A 24,371-nucleotide genomic window follows, 5' to 3' on the forward strand; every position below is an offset into this window, starting at 1 on the left:
TGGAATCTAAGTCTTAGGTCATTACAACTTGGTCAAAAGAGAAAAAAAATCTGCATTTACAAAAGAGAATGATATGTGGAAGGGAGAGACAGCTTCCTCAACTTGTTCCTCCACATGCCCTTTGCATTACTTTTATGGGGCAGGGGATGTCCACCCTAATGTCTCCTGAGTTTGCATTACTTAGGACATCATGAACCTATGTCCCCTGGCATACAGTTTTTAAACACAGAAAACCACCCACTGCAGACATACTATCCCCTATTTTAACTGCTAATCTTAATTGATATTTATTTATTTTACAGAATCCATGAAAAATAATGTCCAGATCTAAAATTTTTGAAATATAAAAAGAAATACCTTCTTCTTTATCTCAACTGCGAACATCAACACCAGCTGGATTTGAAGGCATATTATTAGGATCAGTGGTCTAGCTCATTTAAATTGGCCTCTATTAGCACTATTAGCAAAGACCATGACATCGTTTTCTGCATGCTCAAACTTAATGATCTTTTGATTATAGTTGTAAATTATTTATATCCAAATGTTGATTCATAAAACTCGGTTACAAAAAAATTTTCTTTCCATTAAGGAGCACTGTGTTTGTTTTGTCTTGTTTTGTTTTTAATATCTTTTGCTTTCTTGTGGATCTTAAAAGTGTTAGGGGGTTATAAAGAGAAATCCTGCTTTCTATATTTAAATCCACTGTAAGGCTACAGTAAGTTTACACTAAAAAAGCAAAAAAACCAAAAAACAAAACAAAAAAAAACTTGCCTGTGTTTCTCTTATCAAATAGGTATTTGATAACAACAATACCCATGGAAATTGAAGAAGAGGAGAAGGGGATTTATGCCCTCTGGTAGCAGGGTACAGCAGCATCTTCTTAACCAAAGTTGAATATAGTCTATCAGGAATGTTTTTATTCCATTTAATTTTACACCAGTTAATTGATTGAGCAAAATATGATTCCAAATTTTTGTAATAGGGAAAATATGATGGTTAAAGACTGAAAACTACCTTGAGAAAGAAAAAAAAATTAGTTGTTACTTAAAATAGGTCCAGAATGACCCCATGCCAGAGTCACATCAGCGCTGCATTGAAGAAAAGTTGCCTGCTCACTATTTACAATGGACGGTGAAGAATTCCATTTTAATTTTTGCAGCCTGAGCTATGTCACACATGGGGCAATGTCAGCTTGCACTGAAGTTTGGATCTGACAACATACTATATAAACACTGGAGCCGACAGAAACTTAAAAGTAAAAGGAGAGGTTGTAGAAAAACACAGTCAGATATCTGGGTCATTGAAAAGTTTCAATAAATGAATAGATATAGACAATGACTAATGGTTTAGAGGAATGAAATAAGAGAACGATTACAGTGTATTTCCATTGGCAAGTTTATCAAATGTTGATTTCTCATGTACTTTTGCTATCCATAAATTCTCATGGTTGATGCTTTTTTTTTTTTCACCCTGGAATCTGTAGTTTATTAAAAACTTTAGTTTGGGGAATTCTTTGCTGCTGGCTGAAAGAACGCATGCATGCCCTGGGGTGTTATAACAGCACATTAATGCAACATTACATTAATCAATGGCACCACAGACATATACTATTTTAAAAAGAAAACAACTGCAAAATCCACATGTGTGTTGTCTGGGCAAGTGAGAGTCTGACTTGGCAAAACGTCACATTCCAAATTCAGCCATCCTGAAATAAATCCAATTTGTACACTTTACATCAACAACAGAATACACTGATTGAGCAAAGTAAGGTATTTATGCATCCATCATTTATCACTGGAATATATAATACGAAAAAAATGAGACATGATGCCAAAGAGAAACATTCCTTTAAAATTAATTAGCAAGCTTCTAAAGATACTTATCAAAAGGATACATACAGAAGACCTGCACTGATCAACCCAATCCAACAGCTCTGTGCATACAACAGGAGCCAAGCCACAAGCACTACAGCTTTGAATACCTGCCAGAATGTCACCCTCATGTGGCTCTGTGTCTTTATCCAGAAGGGGCTTGGAAGAGATTATCTGGATAATTTGTAGAAAGCGGATTTCACGTTTTGCTACTCAAGCCTCGGCGCATGGCTGGTCTGCTCAATCCTTTTAGCGTGGACTGGGAACGAAGCCACAGATGGGCTCATTTTCCAGGGAGACCAATTTACTTGCCCTGTAGCCCTGGAATACACTAGTACACTGCTTCATGGGGTACGTGAAAAGCACTGAAAATATGAGCCAAAAACCTTGCAGTGACTTCAGACTAAAGTCTGTGTGAGGCATGCCTCTGGTGAAACCAGTGAAGATACATTATCAGAATGCAGAAACAACCCAGAGGTAAAATATATGGACAGGGGCTGGCTAGCCTCGTTTCCATTACACAAAACTCCCCTTCCACTAGATAGCCTTAGATTACTTGAACTCTCTGAAAATAACTCCTTCCACTTTCTCTTGCTTTCATTTCAAAGTCTGCCTCCCTCTCTGGAACCCTTTCTCTTTGTTCTTATCTCCACGGCAGACATGTTTGTCCACCATTCTCAGGATAATCCTTCACCTTTGCTTTCAACTTGGACTCCCCACACTGTTCAGAGTCTTGTTCCATCACTTGTTTCTGTGGGAGAGTAAAGATGGCTATAAATTCTTTGTTGTTCCTCTTGTTGAGAGGTGGCAGCAAGCTCCTTTCCCCTTGAATCTGACCTTGCCTTAGTGACTTGATTGACCAATAGGATGCAGAGGAAGTAATGCTCTGGGCTTTTGAGGTTAGGCCTGAAGAAGCCTTCCAGTCTTGCCCGGACCTCCTGCAGCACTTCCCTGGGAGCCACACGTGGCCACATAAGAAGTCGGACTACCCTGAGAGACTGGTAAGGCCATATGTAGGTGCTCTGGTCAACAGCCCCAGCAGAACATAGTGTCCGGCCATCCCATCAAGGCACAAGACTTGCCGGCTGAGGACCACTGAGTGGTGGAGCCCTTCATGTCACTGAGTTGATACCTTGTGGAACAGAAAATTCACCCAGTGAAGTACTGCCTGAATTCCAGATCTACAAAACCCTGACACAGTACAGTTACTGTTGAAAGTCCCCAAGTGTTAGGATAGTATGTTATACAGCAATCAACACTGGAGCAGAACTCACCCTCTTTTAATTTTTCCTTTTTCATCAGTTCTTCACCTTCTATGTACAAATCTGCTTCCTTCTTCCCTGTGTTAAAAATCTTCCCTCAACCTTACCATATAATACAATAAAGCTCTGCTCTTCTCAATGGTAACCATCTTCAAAAGACTAGTCTATACCACTGCTTCTGTGTCCTCATTTCCCACTCTAAACACACAGCAATCTGGTGTTCACAATCTCCATTCTAAAATGGCAGAATTTCAACGTTGGAAGGGACCTTAAAGGCCACGTCATCCAGCCATATGTTCTCTCCTGAATTCCCCTCCATAAGGTTCCTTCTTAGTAGTAGGCGTCTTGACGATGCTCTAACAACTCAAGGAATGTAGCACTTGGTGCCACCCAAGGATGCTCATTCTATCTTTGGATATCTGAGATTATGAGGAAGTTCTCTCTGATTCTGCACAGAATTCTGTCTCTGTGAAGCTACCATCCATTGGTCCTAGTTTTCTTGCTCCTGATTTTATAGAAAAAGCCTAACCTCTTTAATTTGGAGACACTTAAAATCATCCAGGTAAGACATAGATTAGGTGGTGGCAGTGGAGATGGAAAGAAGAGAATGTATCTTATGTTTATTCCAGTGAAGACATTTTAGTGTCCCAGTCACCTTTTATCTTTCTACAATGTCATTTAACTTGTCTTGAGCCACTGCTCTGTTTAGTTGTGGGAAATGTGGAGACTGTAGGGACAGCATGATACAGCATAAATGATGGTTTAGGTGATGGCCTGTGAGGTCAGACCATCGGGCTAGAATCCTGGCTGCAATACTCTCTGGCTATGAGACCTTGAGTAACTTAGCTACTAAAACTACAGCCACTTCCAGGGAACCTCGGTTCGGTTCAGTTATTTCATAGTCAAATTCAGAACTCCAACACTCAAATTAGGGTTATGCCCTTCCTTCTCTTTTTCCTACAGTAGGATCTAAATTCTAAGAAGACCCATATGTGTCATGGCTTCAGGAAGGAGCCATCCAGTCTGTTAGCCCCCATTCCTGCTGATTTTTGCTGGGGATGTCGGCCCACATTGCTTTTGCCGCTGACGTTGCTCCTGTTTCCAGAGCCTCCAGCACATGGAATCCACATCACATCTGCTGATGGCGTCCCTTCTGCAGGACACCAAGGCCTTTGGGAATCCCTCCCAGGGCAGCCTCTGGGGACACAGGGAATTTTAAGATATTTTCCATGTAGCCCAGACATCTCAACCAGTCATTGCTACTTTTCCACTCCACCATCATACTGCTGCAAGATTTCCCTATTAGGTGTGGCCTCTTCTGAAATGACCACTGGATGCAAACCCAGGTCCTCTGGGATTTCCCCAAATGCTTCTGGGGTTTCCGTTCTCTCTCGTCTCCAGAGGCACCAGGGCATGGCGTACCTTCTCAGGGTCCTTCAGCAACTCAACTGCAGATTCTTCTCCTGCCAACAGCTAAAATGTCATCTCCTGTGGAACAACAGGCTTCTCCGAACTCACCCTTCATTCTCCTCAACTCTACTAAATTGTCAGTCTTTGGCTTTTGATAGGTGAAGCAAACTTTGATGGTATTTTTTCAAGTTTATCTTTTTAAAAATTCTGCCTTGTAATTAACAAAGCAAAACAGAAGAAAATCAAAAGGAACCCTGGCTCCAGACTCTGTTATGAATCACATGACCCAACTGTAGAAGTCAACAGCCAAGAACTTGCTTCTTTGTTTTCTGCACTTAGCATGTCCCTGAAGCTAAGATCCTCGGAGATATGAGGTAAAAGAGAATTACCAAGAAGGAGAAAACATTGGTTAGAATTTTAAGAGTCAGTCCCATTACAACTGCACTTGATTTGGTAGTGCTTACTTTATTCCTGAAAGCTGTTATTAAATTAAATTGAGGATACATCTTACATCAATGGCACGATAGAAATGAGGGGGTGAAGTAATTCAGAGGTAGTTTCTGTTCAGCTTGGTTTAGGGGGTGGTGAAGAGGGTAAAAAGCTAGAACTGAATAACCTGGAATTAAATCCTAGGTGTCTTTGAGCAAGTTACTAACTTCCTACACCTCAGTCCCCTCATTTGTTAAATACTAATAGTAATAATAATGAACTCATAGTTTGTTATGAGGATCACACGAATTCACTCATGGAGAGCTTTGGGACAATGTCTGGCACAAAGTAGATAATCAAGTAACATTAGTTATTATTCTGTGTGGGATATGGAGAGAGGTATAGAGGTAAGGACAACGCTACTAATTAGATTTACAACTAACTTGGTAGTTCCTGAGGTGGAACTAGAAACATGTTCTCCTTCCTCCAAATCATTATGCCCCTCCACTGGGAACCTAGACTCATAAGACATGGATAAAACTCCCACCCCCACTAGGGATGGAAAGTGTCCCCAGTTCCTCACCAAAGAGAAGTAGGGTTACTGTTTTTGACCACTCCAGGCAGAGTAGAGGGTGGTGGAGAGGTCCACAGCCTGTGGATTTCTAATCTGATTGATAGAAAGCAGCATCTGCATCTCTTAGATGAATTGTGGGGTCCCTTCTACTTATGGAGCCCGTGGGCTACTCCTGACTATAACTGACCCACAAAATCCTTTACAATATATAGCTTAAAGTCAACCACAAATTTAAATTTACAGCCAGCATTGGTGCCTAAATCAAACTGCTGTGTTGCAATGAAGTTATGTGGGAAAATTTTATTTTTATGGCTTACACACTTCACCTATTTTAGGGAACAGTCTAGGGATCAAAGGACATCTCATAACAAAGCAGTATGTGCTTGGGCTTCCTAGTGGAATTGTCCTGTGGACCTTTTGCAAATAAAATGATTCACTTTATGGGCCAGAGTAGCAAGGTGGATGGTAGTGACATTTACTGAAACGGAGAACAGGGAGGGAAGTGGGAGTAGTCCAAATTTCAGTTTGGGATGTGTTACATACAAAATACCTATGAGAAATCCAAGTGGAGCTATTAGGTAGGTCCAGAACTGAAATGAGATATAAATATGGGAGTTTTGTTGACTTTTGTTGGGTGAAATCATAGAACAGGAAAAACGCCTCCAGGAGAAATTGTAGGAAGAAAAAAATCCAGCATTGGTCCCAAGACACCACAATATGTAAACGTTTAGGAGAGGAGGAACCTGCAAAGAAAATGAGAAGCAGAAGCCAGGAGAAAACCAGAGGCCAAGAAAAGAGAGTTCCAAGGAAGAGGAAGTGGCTAGTTAGGTAACATACTGCTTTGAGAGTCAAGGGAAGTGAGGAGGAAAATGTGTCCATAGAATTGGTCAACATGGAGGTGACTGTGAACCCTCCATGTTGAACTGAGAGCAGTTTCAGTGGAGTGGTGAAGCGGGATTCTGATTCAGAGTGGGTTATAGAGTGGATAGGAGTCAGGCGGTGGAGACAATCTGTGTAGACAACTCTGTGGAGAAGCCAACTCTGTGAGCGTAAGGAGTGCTGAGAATTCAGAGAGGGACAGGGAAACAGAGGTTGTCTGTGAATCAGGGATTCACCCTGTCTTTAACAACACCTGAAATCATTCATGCTTTCATGGTGCTGCTTTCATGGTGCTGTTGTTGTCAAAATCCTCTACTCTCATAAAACTGGCCTTAAAAAAGTCTTTTCTCCATTCTCTTTAGTAGTGAATTCATCACCTATCCACAGCTTCAACTAGCGATTTGTGCAGCTGACTACCCCCGTAAACCCCTCTGTGCTCCAACACCGTATCTGGAGATGGGCAGCTCATGTGGAGTCTCACCAGTATCTCAAAACCAACATGTCCCTATTAGAAGTAGAAATTTTCTCAGCCAGGTCCTCTTTGCTCCCCTATTTCCTTTAATGGGACATCCAGATACTCACACTTAAAACCATATTTTCCTTTTCTGTCATCAGGAAATCATCTCATATTCTCTGGCTTGGAGCCTTTCTCTTGGTGGTCCCCCGGCCAGACCACTTTCCCCATCACTTAACCTACCCATCCTTTAAAGCTTATGACATGCGATCCAGGAAACTCTGCTGATCCTTCCAATTTGATGGGATCTCCTACCAGTTAAGCCTTCTTGTGCACTTCTCCTCAGTTAGATTTATCTGAGAGATTGACTTTTCTGCCTGATTAGACTTTAAACGTACTCATTTTTGCATCCCTGGCATCACTAGATACAACAGGCACTCACCAACTTTTGTTTCACTGGCTCAAAAGCAAATTAATAAATTCTTTAGATGAAATGAGTTTTTTCCAGTTGTATGCATGCAGAATAAATAGTACACTGGAAACTTCAGAGTGCACTCTACTGGAGTATAGAAATGAGCTCATATGAACTGATCAGGGCACTGCCAAAAATTGCTTTTCTTTCCTGGAACGAGTATTTATTTAACTTTTTATTATGATACGGAATATTTCAAATATACCTAAAAGTAGAAACACTAGCATAATGAACCCCCATGAACCTATGATCTGGTTGCAACAACTCACAATTATTTTCCCAATCTAATTTTGTCTATTCATCAACTCCCTCCCATTTTTTCCTGGAGTATTTTAAAGCAAACTCCAGACATCGTATCATTTCACTTATATATACCTCAGTAAATATCTCTACCAGATGAAGTTTTGTTTTATAATTTAACCACATGTCAAACCTAATGAAATTAATGCTAATTACTTAATATGATTTACTATCTCGTTTTTGTTCACATGTCCTCAATTTGTTATAGTCATTTTATTCAGAGAATGCTTAATTTAATACTTATTGCCCATTTTAAGGCAATTTAGTGCTGGACATTAACTCTTGATTCTTTTAGCACATGTGCTGGAAGAGGTTAAGGAAAAAGGAGATATTCAATTTTTGAATTACTTAGTTTCCTTGATTCATTTCCTTCCCTCTTCAGCCCTACTGCTGTTTTACATCTTTCTCATTATCATGTTTATTAAAAAATGGGAAGGAAAAGAAAGTGTGGCAGAAGCTACTATTTATTTGTCCCCCAATGTCTTTTGTCCCCTTTCTCTAGAAGAATAGAAGTATCAGCTCAAGGCTCAAGATGACATCTCCTAGACTCTCCTGCTGTTGGATAGCCACAAGACCATGCAACTTTTTGAGCAAAAGTGATGTGTGCAATTTCTGGGTCATGCCTTTCACTGGAAAGATGTGTGCTGTCTCATCTCTGATACCCCCTTCTTAATGGCTTAAATGCAGATGTAGTGTGGTAAGCCATCTGCCACCAAGCAGATGATGAACAGCCCTAGAGGATCCAGAAGCAACCAGATGAAAGAGCCTGGGGCCCTAGTTGACCTCATCAGGAAGAAAGGGCCTGCCAACATGCAGACCACCAGTTTTAAACTACTGTTATTTTGGTATCTGTTACAACAGCTGTCCTGATATCTTAATTAAGTTAGAAGGTAAAACTCAACAATGTCAGTATTATAAATCAAATGAAAGTTTTCTAAAAATCTAATGAGAGTTTCTGTTCCCTACATCATAGTCAAATGTTCTCTGCATATGTTTCCAATTATCATTCTGTCTGGGAGCATGATAATCAACTGACATTAGTTAACTGATTGTATACCACGACAAGCAGCGATGTAGAAAGACTGGCTGGATTTGGTTCCAGACAGATTTATCCTCCCTTGCTACTTCTTGGCTAAGAAGAAATTATTAAAACTATGTGACACTTCAAAGATCTGTAAAATGGGAATAACAGAGTTCCCTAGAAGATTAATTAGGGAGAATAAATAAGTTTGGTGTATATCAGAGGAGTGAACACAGTACTCAGCACAGAGAGGTATCCAGAAAAGGTTAATTTCATTTCCTTTGGTTCCCTGTGTACATAAGCCCTAAGAGTCTGATGATATTTTCCAATAATCTACTATTCTATAGCCATTCAGGTCTCCAGTCCTTGTCCAAAACAGCAAAAATGACCGGACACTGAGTAGGGGCCCTGAGATTTACAATGCCAGTCTCTTTTTAAAGGCTGTGAAAGAAACCGTAGAAAGCACTTATGGATGGAAACCTTTCCCAAGGATTATATGGCTGCTTAGAAATAATGTTGATAAGCAGTGCATTAGTTAGGGTAACACTAGCCAAATAGCACACTACTCTCTCATCTCAGAGGGTTTGTCTCCTTTGTGTAACACAGGGATTCCTAGAGCGTGGTGTTCTGCTCCATCCAGTTATTCAAGGGTCCAAGAGGGGCAGAGTCACTGGCCAGCCTGATAACAAGGGATGGGAGGATTATGTGGAAGGTATTTACGGGCCAGGCCAGGAAGTGATTTCATAACTTCCGCTCACATTCCACTGTCCATGAGTCTTACATTGAGACCTAACTGCAAGGGCTGCTGGCAAATATGGTCTGGTGAGTGCCCAGGAAGAAAAGAGAGAAATGTGGGGATCGGCTAGCAGTATCTGTCATAAGCAGTTACCCTGAAAGAATTTACTGAACTATTTTATTTAGCTTCGACTTCAGTACAGGGAGAATACACTTAGAAAAACTGGGCTAAACCCTCGATTAGCAGTGTCTCACAAAAATCCTCGTATGATACAAGAAATGAATTTAGGGAAGATAATTTCTTAAAGAATTGATCAGGCAAACATCTACCAAACACTTCAAAGCGACTTAAGTAATAGTAATCACTTAAAAAAAAGTTTTAATGGCAGAAAACCCAAATTATTTCAGTTAGAAAAAGACTCAAGACTTTAGTTAGAAAAAAAAAAAAAAAGCACTTTTGTTTAGCGAAGGATTTGAGCTTCTAAGGGATTTTCAAGAGTCATTAACTTCACGTTGTCTTTTCCTAAACAATGGTGTCCTAGTTACTGGACCAACAGCACACAGGTGGCCCAGAAAGCACACACACATTGGTCACTGCCACTGTGAGAGTCTCTCAGACACATGGTGAAACCGGCTAAGAGGCTGCAGACGATTATGTTTCATTATAATGATATTTCCAGAAATAAAGGGAATTACACATTAATAAAGCAATGGAACTATGTGGGTAACCATGACAACTGCTGCAAATTTAATAACATTTTATACTCCTCAAGAGTTTTTTCTTTTTTCTTTTCTTTCTTTCTCTCTCTCTTTTTTTTTATTGCCAGAAAGATGAGAGAAATTCTGAGAAAGAGCTGAGAGGCACTATATCTCTTCTCTGTACCCTCACAGTTCTAAAGATGTCACAGGCATGCTCAGCACATGATAATACTGACTTCACAGCAGCCTCTGGAAACGCCCCTCCTGGTTCTCACATGTGTATTTATCTTGAAGGATGGTCACAGCCTGGAACCCACAGTCCAGTGTCTTTAAATGACATCTGGTCAGAGAACCATTTCTCTAAGTCAAGTCCAATTTCATTTGTTTTCAAAAGTACGTTTCTCTTTTTGAATTCTCACCAAAGCAAATGTCTCTCATGCATGTCTACAGAAATTTCTGAAGCTTCCTAAATACCTAAACAGAATTTTACAACATTTTATTTTTTTTAAAGATTTTATTTATAAGTAATTTCTACACCCAATGTAGGGCTCGAACTCACAACCCTAAGACCCAGAGTCGCATGCTCTACCAACTGAGCCTTCCAGGTGCTGCTTAGAATATTTTAAAGGAAGACATAATCTAAATTATGCAGGCTTCCAAGTAATTCCAATTAATACAATCATCTTTTTGTTTTTGTTTTGCTTTTTTTGTGTGTGTTGACAAATGAGAAGTCACAAATGGGAAGGATTATTTTAAAGTTGCTCTTCCTCCTCCCCCAATTCAAGGAATGCACAACATGCAACTTCTTTTTACCATTTTTCTGCATATTCTCCTATGATCTGTCCTTACCATGTGCAGATTAACAGTCAGATCAATATAGAAAGCGTATTCCGGATGACAGTGCATTAAGTGGCAGAAAAAAGACCAAAGGCCATTCCCATGTGGCTAAGGAAGCTTTCTGACCCTTCTAAGGGCATACGTCAGAAATAGTGCCTCTTTCACTTGGAGAAAATGAGGGTCTTGAGGAGGTGAGGCCAGCAAGGGAAAATTATCTACCCCTCAAGTGCTGTTACTCCATCTGCCCTTTTTTCTGGCTCAAGTGAAAGATGAAGCGTTTCATCTCCCTCACCTCAAAAACTGCCATATACATGGGATTTTGTTATTGCTTTTTGTTATTTAGGCAGGCTCCTCTTTTCTCTATGGCTTGTCCCCTTGTCGTAATTTTGCTGTTCCTCGGCACCCATGCCAGTCACTGTCCTCTGATGGGACCTCCCAGTGGCTCAGGATGTTCCTTCTTCTGGAAGTGCCCTCCTCCGGGCTCCTCCACCCCCTTTCTTCCTGGGCTAGTTTCCCACGCCCATGACCTCCTTCTCAGTCTTCTCCCTTTCGTATAGGCACTGGCCAAGTCTCTATTCCCAGCCTTTTCCTCCCTCCTAAACCCAGGCTGTTCCCGTCACTTCTTCCTCTCAACCCCGAAGCAGGAAGCCTTTTAAAATGCTGCCCTGACCCCACTTTCCCTCTGCTTAAAATCCTTCAACAATTCCCCAAAGCAGGATCACCTTCAGTCTCCTTGGCCAGGACACTGGAAGCTTCTGGCTTGGTTCTGGGTGACTGCCAAAGGCCTTCATCTCCTGGCACCTCTTCCACAGCAGGGTCACACTTTATGCAAGTTTGTCAAACACATGGTGGCATTTCCTGCCTCTGCGTATGCTGTTCTTCCACCTGGGCTGCCTTTCCTTCCTTTCCCCGTCTCTCTAATGTGTAAATCGAATCATCTTCCTCATGCAATTCTTTCCCATGCTTTATCGTTTTTGAAAGATAAAACTTAAACTAGTTTTTGGTCCATAGGGCTCTCCTAGATCTCAGCCCCTGCTTCGTTCTCTAACCACACCTCCAGTTACACCGCATCTTTGACTCTGCTCCCAGATAATCCAGTTATTTTAAGTCCCTAAATGCAGCATGAGTGGAAGTTGTTCCCCACATCATCTCATCTGCTCTAAACCTTCAATTTCAGCTCCCCAAAAGTGATCCCTGGAACTCTTCCTCCTTCTGCCCCTTCTTGGAGCTTTAATGGTCTCTCCCTTGACTGGCTGTTCTTTCTCTAGAGGAACAAAATCAGTGCCCAGAATGGTCCCAGGCACAAGGGGGTTAAGTAAATATCTGTAGAGCAAATGCCTACAAAAGGGTTAATCTCTGACTGTGACTCTTCCTCATTCCCTGGAGAAGCCCAATAGTACTGCCCACAATGGAGCATCTTTTTTTCCAGTGTGACTGGACAGAGAGGATCCTGTTTGTCTTTCTGCTCTGGCCAGTCTCAGATGTGCCTGGAGAGCCTTGGGTGCTGCTCCCGGAAGCAGTAATGACTGGGACTTGCTGGGGGTCAACTGCCAAGAGGAAGAGGGATCTAGCACAAGTACTGACCTTCCTGGGATCTGGGAGTTATTGCAGGCTGGAGGAAGGGTAAGGACTGGCCCAGAAGGATAAAGACTTTTAGGTTTCTGTCCATATATTAAACTGTATAACTTGAGATTATCCAAATAATTATGTGGATTAAAGGGATTTCTAAGTATAACCCCTCCACCAAAGTTATGATGTCTACAAGAGAGAATGCCTCATATAAAAAATAGCTATTGGCATGTGACTGTTTGAAGCCTCATGGTCAACAGAGCGTGGGATCGGCAGGAAGAGTAATTCCCTTATAAATTACTTGTGATTCTTCCCAGTCTTCTGTGTTTTACCGATCATACCTGAAGCAATTTATTTCTCTTATATAATCCTTTCTCTTCCCCTACTTTTTCTCCCATCTCTTGCCCACTCACCAAAAGAAAGTTTATTTCCTTGCTTTCCCCTTAGCTGCTTAAAGTCCCTAACCCTCAGTTTCTACTTCTGTGAAATGGGAATAATAACAGGGCTATGAGGATTAAGTAGACAATATATAGAAAGTGCTTAGCACAGTACAATAGAGGAGCGTGATGAATGTTAACTGTGATCATTGTCCTTTATATTCCATTTATGAGTGACAAACAGAAGACAATATAATAAATAAATCCTTATTAAGGTTAAAGAAAAGTAGTAAGTCTTACAATGCAATTAACATATAAAGCCAGAGCCATCAAATTCTTCTTCCTCTTTAAAATAACCAGACCTATCCTTCTGAATTGCTATACTGAGTATAAACCATCAATCAATACTTATTGCTTATTCCTAAGTGCATGACTTATTCTAGGTCATGTGGAGGATACAAAAAGAGAGCTTTGAGGAATTGACACTCTAGAAGTCATATCTATTTCTTTTCTATTTTTGTAATGTGTATCCTAGCTATTCCTCAAAAGGACAAGGCAGCTTGTAGTAAAATGCTCAAGGTGGTAGAAATCAACACAGAATGAAGAATCAGACAAAAGAAATGGTGGGAAAGAAGGACAGAAAACTACATTGGAAGCCACAAGTAAGCTGGCTTTTTAAAAAATTTCAACTTTATTTGGCCAGTGTGTTTGATTCCAGTATTACGGTAGAAATGCCTGAAGAATTGTCAACATTTGATTCGACTCAAGCATCTTTGGCTGTGTCCCAGCCTGGAAATGGAGGGTCCTGGTTCTGCCTGATGCCGACCGCAGGCTATGCAGGAAGTCACAGAGGAGGGAGAGAAGGGAGCTGCCCACACCTGTCCTGGGTCTCAGCCAGCAAATGCCCCTCATCCAGTTGTAATAGGGCCCATGCTACGACAGAGACCAGAAGTCCCTGTTTAACCAAACAGTTCGAGAGACATGCTTGGTCATGGCCACAGCGGCATGAGGTGAGAGTGACTACATCCAGCCTGACTCTGCCCCTCCCCACATGGGGACAGTAGTCTCCAGGGAGTCCTGGCTAAGTGAGAATGGACATCCTGACAACCAAAAATGTCTAAAAATCTCACAGATGGAATTTTAAAATAAGCGATAGTATAAACCTCACAGAAAGGAGACATTGCCAGCATGAGGTTCCAAAATGTTTTAGGGAGCACTCTGGAGAAAACCACATATGAAAAAGTACATTACAATTAACAACAAAAGAGATGGCCCATGAAAATGGGCTGGCCTGGAGATAGATCCCTTTCCAAAAATTGAAAAGTGAAAAAAAAATAAAGATGGGATTATTTTTTAAAAGTTTTTAATAATTCCAGTTAGTTGACATACAGTGTTAGATTAGGTTCAGTTGTACAATATAGTGATTCAGTAGTTCCACAGTCACCCAGTGCTCATAAGTGTGCTCCTAAATCCCCATCACCTGTTTCACCCATCCCCCACCCTCTCTCCTCTGGTAACCATCCGTTCTCAATAATTAAGAGTTTGTTTCTTGATTTCTCTCTCTCTCTACTTTTTTCCCTTTGCTCAATTCTTTCACTTCTTAAATTCCACACATGAATGAAATCATACAGCATTTGTCTTTCTCTGATGGACTTATTTTGCTTAGCATTATACTCTCTAGCTCCATCCATGTCATTGCAAATGGCAAGCTTTCATTCTTTTTTATGGCTGAATAATTTTCCAGTGTATGTATATACCACTTCTTCTCTGTCCATTCATCAATCAGCGGACACTTGGGTTGTTTCCATATCTTGGTTATTGTAAATAATGTTGCTATAAACATAGTAGTGCATGTATCCCTTTGAACTAGTGTTTTGGGTTTTTTTTAAGATTTTATTTATTTATTTGACAGAGAGACAGCCAGCGAGAGAGGGAACACAGCGGGGGAGTGGGAGAGGAAAAAGCAGGCTCCCAGTGGAGGAGCCCGATGTGGGACTCGATCCCGGAACGCCGGGATCACGCCCTGAGCCAAAGGCAGACGCTTAACGACTGCGCTACCCAGGCGCCCCTGAACTAGTGTTTTTGTATTCTTTGGATAAATATCCAGTAGTGCAATTGCTAGATCATAGGGTAGTTCCATTTTTAACTTTTTGAGGAACCCCCATACTGTTTTCCACCGTGGTTGCACCAGTTTGCATTCCCACCAACAGTGCATGAGGATTCCTTTCTCATCACATCCTCGACAGCACCTATTATTTCTTGTATTGTTGATTTTAGCCATTCTGACAGGTGTGAGGTGAGATCTCATTGTAGTTTTGATTTGCATTTCCCTGATGGTAAGTGATGATGAACACCTTTTCATGTGTTTGTTGGTCATCTGGATGTCTTTTTTGGAGAAATGTCTGTTCATGTCTTCTGCCCATTTTTAATTCGATGACTTGTTTTTTGGTGTTAAGTTTCATAAATTCTTTATATGTCCGGGATAAGAATCCTTTATTGTATATGCCATTTGCAAATATCTTCTCCCATTCAGTAGGTTGTCTATTAGTTTTGTTGATTGTTTCCTTTGCCATGCAGAAGCTTTTTATTTTGTTTTTGTATTTTTTTGAAGATTTTATTTATTTATTTGACAGAGAGGGAGAGAGAGAGAGCACAAGCAGGGGGAGGGAAGGCAGAGGGAGAGGGAGAAGCAGGCTCCTTGTTGAGCAGAGAGCCGAACAGGGGGCTTGATCCCAGGATCCTGGGATCATGACCTGAGCTGAAGGCAGACGCTTAACCAACTGAGCCACCCAGGTGCCCCAGAAGCTCTTCATTTTAATGTAGTCCCAGTAGGTTATTTTTGCTTTTGTTTCCCTTGCCTTGGGTAACATATCTAGAAAAGGGTGGCTAAGGCTAATGTCAAAGAGGTTGTCTTCTCTTCCTGGATTTTTATGGTCTCACATTTAGGTCTGAAAAAGACAGGTTTAAATTTATATGTGTATTAGAATGAAGTGTTGCTTCAAAATTTTTCTGCATTTCTGATCAATGTCCCCTCCTTATGGTGAGTATCTACGTAGTGCATGAGAGCACTAAATGTGGCATCAGAGGAGAAGTGGAAACAGCTCGTATTAACAAAAAGGATCATGCCAGCATCAGGAGATGCAGCATTGTTTTCACTACTAAATTCTAGGAGGTTACTGCATAGATACTTACATAAAAAATATTGAGTAAACTAATGCGTGTATCTCCAGAGTGATTTTGTAGAACAGGCAGCTCAGACTGGAAGTCTGGAGTCATATAAGTCTATATAAGCATGACTTACTCTCAGGCTCTTCTCCCTAAAAATGGGCAGAAAGCATGAACAGACATTTCTCCAAAATGGAGAAATTGGACACATTTTTAACTTCCGAGACTCGGCTCCTCATCTGCGAGATGGTGGTAACAGTCCCTACTCCTCAGGGTCACTCCGAAGGTAAAACGAGATAGCAGAAGTAAGTGGCTGGCCCATGGCAGGTATTTATAACAAAGATTGTGCCTTCCTATCCCCAGGTGTATCCTGTACAAATCTTCATTATTCCTTGTACAGATGTATGGACTTTAATATTCATACTGTGACATTTCATAAAAATGGATGAATCACAGGTCATCTACTCGTATAATTATTTCATTCCCTCCCCCACTAACTTACAAACCCTACAAGGAGAGGGGTTTTTCCTGTTTCCTCCTAGTGTAAGTGGTAAGGAGCATATCACACATGGTACAGGGTCTATCAGTATTTGTTGTAGGAAGGAAAGAAGACATGTTTTACTGAGGACTTACTAATATGGTCTAAGCGTGTTGCTCTTTGGTGGCCAACTTGAAGCATACATGTGGCTTCAGAGACTCTCCAAAGAGAATGGTTGCTGCTCTTTTGACTGGCGCTCTCAAATAGCAGCATTAGATGTTCTGAACACCCGTAGGCTCCTCAGCCTAAAGCTGCTTTCACTCCAGCACCCAGATTCAAGTGAAAAGTTTGAAGTGACTCAAAAATGGATTTTTTTGCTTTTATGTACTTTTGATCTACAAATTCTCAACAATAGAGTCTATTTATCCCTATAAATGCACAACCATTTAGTTTCAAAACAGAATGAGGGGAGATTATGAGCTAGCTTCGAAAATTAATTACCACTTATGTAACAAAATTTTTGTGGTAAAATATGTTCTCAGCTCCAAATGACTAGCTCATGAATGAACTTTTAAAACCCAAACCATTTGCACTTCAGGGCTGTCAATAACACACTGATGAGATACTATGGAAGTTTTACCTTTATAAGGTCATTAATTTTTTTAAAAATGTAATCTAAAGTAAAATCTAAAGCCTCCTTTTTTTCCTTCCTTCTTTCTTCCCTCGCTCCCACCCTTCACTCTCCCCTCCCCATGTTTCCCAAACACAGTTTAAAAAAAAAAAAAATCCCCTGTATTCCAAGCTGCATTGGCAGAAGAAGCTCCAAAAAAGTGTTAAGACTGTGACTCACCTCATTGTAATTCTGCTTATAGAATTTATGGAAAAGGAATGAAATCCAAGAAAATAAAATAAAACTTTAAAAATCCCACTGATAAGCAAAAATCCTTTCTGTAGGAAACAGAGTTATATAAAAAGATTTATATTTTGTTTCGTGTAACTCAGAGGAAACCCATATCCCTGTTAACTGCCCCCTCTAATTAGTTACAGACCATTTAACTCCATAAATATTTTCAAGGATTAATGATAATTGACACATGTATTATGCTTTTAATCTTTTAAGAATGTTAATATTGATCCTTTTTCCTAGAATCTTGGGATGGCGCCAGTATTATATCCCTGTAGAAAAAGAGGCAGAGATGCCATCTTGTAACCAGCCCCGTAATGGTTAAGTCAGCCTGGTTACGTACGTTGGCCGGGGTCTGTCTCTTGCCACATCCTCCACTTAGCTCAGCTCCAGGCACAGCCAGGGTGATTTCCCTCTTTGTGTTCTCCCATTAACCACTTTCATTGAACCCCAAGGAGCCTAGAGACCAATGAATGCAAGGATTCTCAAACTTGGCTCTGCTTCCCCAACCATGTGGGGAAGCATTACAAAGAATACAGATGGTGCATGAGTCCCATCCCGGACTGAGTCCATCAGAACCTCTGAGAATGAGACTTGGGCCAAACAGCCTTGACCAACCTTAGTGTAACTTTAATGGAAACAGAAGAGCATTATTCAGACCTCTAACAAATGGAGTTGACTTTTAAAGGAAGAGAAGAGTTTTTGATGGGGATCTGTCAAGGTCAATTGGGCCACAGGGTACCTGGGTATTTGGTTAAACATTATTCTGGATGTGTCTGTGAGGGTGTTTCTGGATGAGATTAACACTTGAGTCAGTAGGCTGAGTAAAGCAGATTGGCCTCCCCAATGGGGATAGGTGTCATCCAGTTCACTGACGGCCTAAATAGAATCATAGGATGAAGAAGTGAGAATCTACTCTCTCCGCCTGCTGTCTTCAATTTAGGACATGGGTCTTCTCCTGCCTTTGGACTTAGACTTGGACTAGAACCTCTGCCAATTGGAAGGAGCTGTGTGCAGGGATGCAGAATGGAGTTTTTTTTTTTTTTAATAAGAAAATACTTTACATTCTATTCACAGACACATAAATAATCTCATATGATTCTAAAAAAATAGGATGGTAGACTGTGAATATAGTTTAAAGGTGAAGGTACTGTCTGACGTTATTGAATAATGATCAGCTCCCTACCTCTTTGTGTCTAAAATGTTTACCAAAAAGATAAAAGAAAAATATCATCAGGAAGAGAAAGGCAGTGCTGAGTGCCGAAGTCAGCGGGATGCAAGGACACAAGGAATCTCAGGGTGTCAGAAGCTCATTGGCCTGGGCCTTCTTTTTTCATTCCCTCTGGGTTCCTGTGAGCTGTGGTCTCTGATATTAAATACCAGAAGTGCTGCTGCTCCTTATGGTTGAGGCTCCCTGCTGCATTTGCCTCTTTTTCTCACCCTTCTTGACTCTCTCTGTCTCTCTGTTTTTTCATTCCTTCTTTATTTAAGCAGTGGATAAGTGTTTTAGGAAGTACATTAAAAATCAGTCATATTAATATGATGGGGTCTAAGCTAGGGATGTGGATTATTTGGGGACAATGTGTTCTCCAATAAAAACATTTAAAAGTGAAAAAAATGGAAAGGTCTGGTACTGCAATTTAAAGCAAATCACCTAAATACAGATAGATAAATAAAATAGGGCAAGATAATGGCATCTTTCTGAGTTTCCTATGCCAGAACTTTTCAAGCAAACTTAACACGCACAAGCAATTGGGGAAAAAAAAATTCACAAGTGAATAATTTAGCATATAACCTTCAGCAAAATCTAATGAAAAATCACCAAGCTGGATTTCAATACAAATTGTTGCATACAAAACCTGTTTTGCAAATATGTTACTGGTTTTAATGTAAGTTGCTGCATAAAATGTGAACAGCTTTACAACAACTATATTCTGTAATTTAGATTTTTAGCTTAGTTGCATGGCTTACTTATGTAACTACAAAATGATGAGTCTGGAAGGCTTGAGCTTATAAGGGGAAAATGTCTTCGCTTTAGTGATTCCAGTTTAAACTTACAGAAATATCAAATTACTTATTGAAAAAAATCCCAGATGAAGTAAAAAGGAATGTTCTGGGAAGTTGCCATTGACAACCCTGACCTGATCTTATAGATGTTTGTTTCCCAGGATTACTTAGTGAGGAATATTAGCATTTTAAAAATAATGGCCAGAGGTCTTTAACAGTCTCATCAGAGGGTTCTAGAGGGGCTGCATCTTTTTGTTTTTTTGTTTTTTAAAAGAAATAGCTAACCTAATTCTGTATAAAAATCTGAGCACAAACTAATGAAGAATAAAGATAATTAATTAAAAATTAATTCAGAGACTATGACTTGTTCCCCACTGTTCTTCCAACACCCCACCCTGACCTTGGACTGTCTCTGCAACCTATGACTGTAGAGACGAGGTCATAGGAAGGGAACCTGAGGAGGACCTTTCCAAATCCTATGAATCTAGGAGTCTGATCTCTGACTTCCAAATAAGGTTAAAGCACAGCTTTGTTATCCAGATCCTGAAATGTCAGCCAACTTCACCAGCATGAGGAGTGCAATCAAAAAAAGACACTGTGCACCAACAGAAATACATCAGTCACTAAAATGGAAAGCCATATAGCAACAGCTGATGTCAACGCCAATGAACATTTTTAAACAACAACAACAGATTACTACATGGGTGTGCATACCAAGATGAAGGAACGTTCTCCTAGAGCTTAAACCTGCTGAGTAGGAGTCTTATCAACTGGGCAGTAAACTGCATACAGAGAGGTACCACTTCCTCCTGCATTTTCTTTACTCACTAACACCATCTTCACTTCCATTTGCAGCTTACCCTTCATTTTTTTTTTTTTTAAGATTTGCTTATTTATTTTAGAGGGGTTTAGGAGTGGCAGAGGGAGAGGGAGAGAATCTCAAGCAACTCCCTGATGAGCACAGAGCCCAACACGGGGCTCGATCTCACAACCCTGAGCTCGTGACCTGATCCAAAAGCAAGAGTCTGGATGCTTAACTGACTGAGCCACCCAGGCGCCCCTCAGCTTACTCTTCGTTTTAAACTCCCATGTCCTTATTTACACTTGGACCCTTGGACCGTACTCCTTTCCTCCAGCAAACGTTGAAACAAAAACACCTAAGAGAAACAACATTGGGATGCCAATTTTCACCATTACCTAATTTTTCCAACCTGTTACAAAGTGCAACTCATAAAATCAAGAGGGAGCATCATTCTTTGTGTGTGTTAAACACTCATGGTAAAGCGATACCAAGTAAAGGAGCCAAGTTTCGACAATGTGGCAGATACCCTCCTGGAAATCGCTTGTGAAATGGCACTCCTTGAAGGCCCATATTTCATTAACTTGGCAAAACTCCCTTTCAAGGTCATTTCCAAATGCTCGTCTTGTGCAGAGCAGCATGCGTGTAGCAGCACCAGCATGGCACTAGGTCAACCCATTAGTCATTGCTGGAGTGAGCCTTCTGTGGAGAGGCAGCCTGCTTCAAAGTCAGATGGGCTTTGAAAAGCAAGCCAAGAAAACTTTCAGATTTGAAATGCTACAGAAAAGAAGGTCACAACATCTTTTAATTGCCTACTAGCCCTGCAGAAGGTTGCTTTTCATATTTTTATGCAAATATTAATATCTGCCCAGTGTGAAAACCAGGTTAAAAAATGTGGTAAGTGAGTTTGCGCATATGTCTTCAATTGAGCGTGGTGCCGAGTGCCAAACTTCAACCAAGCTGATCAGACCGTAGGTCTGTGTAAAAGCCGAAAGTGCTGGAATCTAGTTGCTATAGCTGCAAATTAAACAAATAAATGAGACACCATGGAATGCAGCAAAATATCTGTGGTCTGATTAGTTCATATTTGCCATATGTGTGAATATTAGCAGTCAAATTCTGAGTTTAAGCAAAGTGCTTCATAGAAGGTGCAAGCGAGGGGAAATGCTTAAAAATAAATGAGATTTGAATTCTATGTCCAAGGATAAGTATCTTACCTTTTATATAAACTTTTAAGGAATTTCATTACCTTTTTATGTTAGGAGCATGTACAAATTCAGTGTTGCTAAAAATACAAGATTTCCACCCAAGCATTTTTCCTTGAAGTTGTCGACAGAGTTTGACTCTAGCTTCTTATCTATTATATGATAGTAAGTGAACATCATTAGCTATAGGGAAATTTTATTTTATCTTGGCCACACTATTCCTATCCTATCCTCTTTCAGGGGACTTCTATTTACGGAGCCTATTACGAAGCACTGTGCTATGTGCTTCCAGGGCCAATCTCAGGAAGTCCTGCAAGAAGCTGTAAGCTTCCCACTCATGGAATCCAGTAGAGAAATTTAAAAAGACCATTGAACAGTGAATTCTATTCTGACTAATCTCTTAAATCACTTACACTAAACCCTTTTCAGAGAATGATAAAAACCAGAGAAAACTCGAGAGGTCATCTGGTTCAGTGGCCCTTTCGAGGTGGCTCACGTGTCTGCATCTCTTAGAAGAGCTGTCTACAGAAACAGAGTGCTTTTGGGGTTAACCCGGTGTGAGAAAGAGAATGGAACAAAAAAGACACTCTATTATGTGTGTGGCAGTGGGACAGGTAATAGAAAGGGATGTTTACTAACATCAATCTTTTTATCCTAACGCATATAGACAGTAGGAGTGTGAGGAGTAGCACTTGGACATACCAGATAATTTTATATATTACCAGGTCACATGAATGAATGTATTTGATAAGGATGAAAGGGGTTGCCTTAAGGGGAAACATTTCCGCCCACCAGGGCTAATCCTTACAACTAGCTTAAAACACATCTTAATTAGATCATTAAGGACAAGCTCATTCTCGGAATATGGATATGGTAAAACAATAGAAAAAAGTCACCCTTGCTTAGATGAAAAGGAAACTCATCGAAAATGCCAGGAACATTTATTAGTGTCTTGATGAGATATGTTTGTGAAATATAATGACTATTCATGGGTAAAGGCATCTATTCACTAGATATTAACAAAGCTCCATGAACAGAGGCCCTGGGTGTGATAAATGTGATGGGGTTGGTCAGCTCAGCATCCTACCCCCAGCTAGGGCGCTGGCTAGCTTGTGCAAGCCTGGGCAGTTCTCGTGCTGCACCCTTGAAGGCCAGCGGATACAGTTCTGCTCTGGAAAAGGGTAAGACTGGTTTTGAAAATTATAAGCCAATGAGCTTGACAAGGATGTTGTAAGGTTCTAAAATAGATCACTGAAGGACTCAGGTAGGAAGCAGAGAGAAGTAAATGGTGATCATACGTACCAGCCTAAGCTCACTTAGAGAAAATAATCTTATTTCCTTTCTGGAAAGAGTTACAAGGCTGGGAGAGTAAGGAAATAAGATAGAAATGCATTCACTCTACCATTATTCATTCATCCTTTCCAAAACATTTTCTGAGACCTACTATGTGCCAGGCACTGATGCAGAAGAGGGGGCTATGCGAGGAAGCTAAGAGCATACACTGCAGTTAAAGAACGTCCAGTTCCAGACAAAGGCAACAACAGACTCAAGTACAGGACAATGGGCACTATCATGGAGGCACATATGGGGTAGAGGCTTGTAAACTAGGGACGGTCAGGTCTGTGATGTAAGGCAGAGTTGCTGCATGAGTAGACTGGGAGGAGAAGGAGGGATTTGACAGGGAACTGAGGGTTGGGTGGACACTCGGTCCTGGAGAAGCCCCATCTTAACCTTAAATAGGCTCGTGGAAGTTAACCAGTATTCCTAAAGGACCAGGCAGTTTGGGAATAAATTTGGTAGTTTAGGTTCAGATTCAAATAGAAAGAACGATTACCTACCATTTGCAGCAACATGGATGGGACTGGAGGAGATTATGCTAGGTGAAATAAGTCAAGCAGAGAAAGACAATTATCATATGGTTTCACTCATTTATGGAACATAAGAAATAGCAGGAAGATTGGTAGGAGAAGGAAGGGAAGAATGAAGGGCGGGGGTAAACAGAAGGGGGAATGAACCACGAGAGACTATGGGCTCTGGGAAACAAAATGAGGGCTTCAGAGGGGAGGGGGGTGGGGGAATGGGATAGGCCTGTGATGGGTATTAAGGAGGGCACATATTGTGTGGAGCACTGGGTATTATACGCAAACAATGAATCATGGAACACTACATCAAAAACTAAGGATGCACTGTATGGTGACTAACATAATAAAAAATTAAAAAAAAAAAACAAATAGAAAAAAAAAGAAAAAGTTGGGTTGAACATTTCCTGGTGGGTTGCCACAATCTTTCTTTGCTGTTCTTTCCTCACTTTTCAACACGACGCAGATAAAGGAGCGTGCAGATGAGATGATCATGTCTTCATGTTCTGGTGTGGACGTAAGGATCTGGCACAATGATTCTGGGCTCCCAGAAAAGTTTCTTTTCCCACTTTATCTAAATGTGACCAACACAATGACCCCTTGGGATCTCTAGATATCTAGAATCCAGACAAATTGGGAAACAGCAACACTTACCCTTCACAGGTGAGTTTTGTCCCCAAGCTACCATCCACCTGTTGCCAATATCATCTTATAACCCTTTCCTCAACAGATCCTCGTCCTAGAACTCTCTCTCCAGTATACGTATTGCATTAATTTCCTATTTCTCCATCCCTGGATATATAATTTTCAGTGGCTAGTACCGCTGCCCGCTCTCCCCTTCTGCTACCACATAGGTCATTTTTATCTAAATACCTGTCTTGACCTTAGCAATCAACCATCCTCTCTGCACATGGTTACAAAATGGTTAAAATTTACTGCTCTGAAAAATCAGTTACTTTGTTACTGACTTTACTCACAGCAGGAGACTCCAAAGAAGGTTCAACTCAGGCACCTCAATTCAAAACAGTTTTATAGGTCAATCATTTTATTAAATTCCAATAGATC

General features: G+C 40.7%; 1 protein-coding gene across 20 annotated transcripts in view; it reads right to left on the bottom strand.

The window, feature by feature from the left end:
• Window positions 1–24,371, bottom strand: part of AIG1 (androgen induced 1) — a 310,429-nt gene that overhangs the window by 197,036 nt on the left and 89,022 nt on the right. The window lies entirely within an intron of this gene.

The sequence above is a fragment of the Ursus arctos genome, unplaced genomic scaffold (assembly GCF_023065955.2).
Source record: "Ursus arctos isolate Adak ecotype North America unplaced genomic scaffold, UrsArc2.0 scaffold_13, whole genome shotgun sequence".
Taxonomy (NCBI): Eukaryota; Metazoa; Chordata; class Mammalia; order Carnivora; family Ursidae; genus Ursus; species Ursus arctos.